Below are 2,156 nucleotides of genomic sequence, written 5' to 3'. Positions count from 1 at the left end.
CTTTTACTTAATTTTCGAAAATTTCTTCCCCTCTTCTCACATCCTTTTATTTATGGACTAACATTATTTCTTAATGCACAATTCGAACTCCATCTTTCTTGATAAGTTCGAATTTTCTAACTCTTCCTTCCATTTTTCTTTTCCTCTAACACCTCAAGGAATCTCTATACTGTGACATAGAGGATTCCATATTTCCTTGTTTTCTTCTCTTTCATATGAGCAGGAGCAAAGACAAAAGCATTCTTGTTGAGGCTGACCCTGAACCTGAAAGGACCTTGAAGCGAAAGCTAAGAAAAGCTAAGGCACAATTCTCTGTAGAGGACCTAACAGAAATCTTCAAAGAAGAAGAACACATGGCAGCCGAAAACAACAACAATGCCAACAATGCAAGGAAGGTGCTGGGTGACTTTACTGCACCTACTCCCGACTTCTATGGGAGAAGCATCTCCATCCCTGCCATTGGAGCAAACAACTTTGAGCTTAAGCCTCAATTAGTTTCTCTAATGCAACAGAATTGCAAGTTCCATGGACTTCCATTGGAAGATCCTCATCAGTTTTTAGCTGAATTCTTGCAAATCTGTGACACTGTCAAGACTAATGGGGTTGACCCTGAGGTCTACAGACTTATGCTATTCCCTTTTGCTGTAAGAGACAGAGCTAGAATATGGTTGGACTCACAACCTAAAGAAAGCCTGAACTCTTGGGAAAAGCTAGTCAATGCCTTCTTGGCAAAGTTCTTTCCACCTCAAAAATTGAGTAAGCTTAGAGTGGAAGTCCAAACCTTCAGACAGAAGGAAGGAGAATCCCTCTATGAAGCTTGGGAAAGATACAAACAATTAATCAGAAAGTGTCCCTCTGATATGCTTTCTGAATGGAGCATCATAGGTATTTTCTATGATGGTCTGTCTGAACTGTCCAAGATGTCTTTGGATAGCTCTGCTGGAGGATCTCTTCATCTGAAGAAGACGCCTACAGAAGCTCAAGAGCTGATTAAAATGGTTGCAAATAACTAATTCATGTACACTTCTGAAAGGAATCCTGTGAACAATGGGACTAATCAAAAGAAAGGAGTTCTTGAGATTGATACTCTGAATGCCATATTGGCCCAGAACAAAATATTGACTCAGCAAGTCTATTTGATTTCTCAAAGTCTGTCTGGAATGCAAAGTGCACCAGGTAGTACTAAGGAAGCTTCATCTGAAGAAGAAGCTTATGATCCTGAAAACCCTTCAATGGAAGGGGTGAATTACATGGGAGAATCCTATGGAAACACCTATAATCCTTCATGGAAAAATCATCCAAATCTCTCATGGAAGGATCAACAGAGACCTCAACAAGGTTTCAACAATAGTAATGGTAGAAGAAACAGGTTTAGCAATGGCAAGCCTTTTCCATCATCTTCTCAGCAACAGACAGAGAACTTTAAGCAGAACACCTCTGACTTAGCAACCATGGTCTCTGATCTAATCAAAACCACTCAAAGTTTCATGACTGAAACAAGGTCCTCCATTAGAAATTGGAGGCACAAGTGGGTCAGCTGAGCAAGAAAATTACTGAACTCCCTCCGAGTACTCTTCCAAGCAATACAGAAGAAAATCCAAAAGGAGAGTGCAAAGCCATCAACATGGCCGAATTAGGAGAGGAGGAAGAGGCAGTGAACGCCACTGAGGAAGACCTCAATGGACGTCCACTGGCCTCCAATGAGTTCCCTAATGAGGAACCATGGGAATCTGAGGCTCCCACTGAGACCATAGAGATTCCATTGAATTTACTTATGCCATTCATGAGCTCTGATGAGTATTCTTCCTCTGAAGAGGATGAGTATGTCACTGAAGAGCAAGTTGCTAAATACCTTGGAGCAATCATGAAGCTAAATGACAGGGTATTTGGTAATGAGACTTGGGAGGATGAACCCCCTTTCCTCACCAAAGAATTGGATGACTTGTCTAGGCAGAAACTGCCTCAAAAGAGACAGGATCCTGGGAAGTTCTTAATACCTTGTGCCATAGGCACCATGTCCTTCAAGAAGGCCTTGTGTGACCTAGGATCAAGTGTAAACCTCATGCCTCTCTCTGTAATGGAGAAGCTAGGGATCTTTGAGGTGCAAGCTGCAAAAATCTCACTAGAAATGGCAGACAATTCAAGAAAACAAGCTT

At 41.6% G+C, this 2,156-nt stretch overlaps 1 non-coding gene across 1 annotated transcript; it reads right to left on the bottom strand.

The window, feature by feature from the left end:
* Positions 1–758: 758 nt before the first annotated feature.
* On the bottom strand, positions 759–866 carry LOC112798582 (small nucleolar RNA R71). The gene has a single exon (XR_003200189.1). It is a non-coding gene; the product is annotated as a small nucleolar RNA R71 (small nucleolar RNA).
* Between the last annotated feature and the right edge of the window lie 1,290 nt (positions 867–2,156).

The sequence above is a fragment of the Arachis hypogaea genome, chromosome 4, assembly GCF_003086295.3.
Source record: "Arachis hypogaea cultivar Tifrunner chromosome 4, arahy.Tifrunner.gnm2.J5K5, whole genome shotgun sequence".
Classification (NCBI taxonomy): domain Eukaryota; kingdom Viridiplantae; phylum Streptophyta; class Magnoliopsida; order Fabales; family Fabaceae; genus Arachis; species Arachis hypogaea.
Note: the sequence above shows the minus strand (reverse complement) of the source record. Positions and strands in the feature narration are given on the sequence as shown.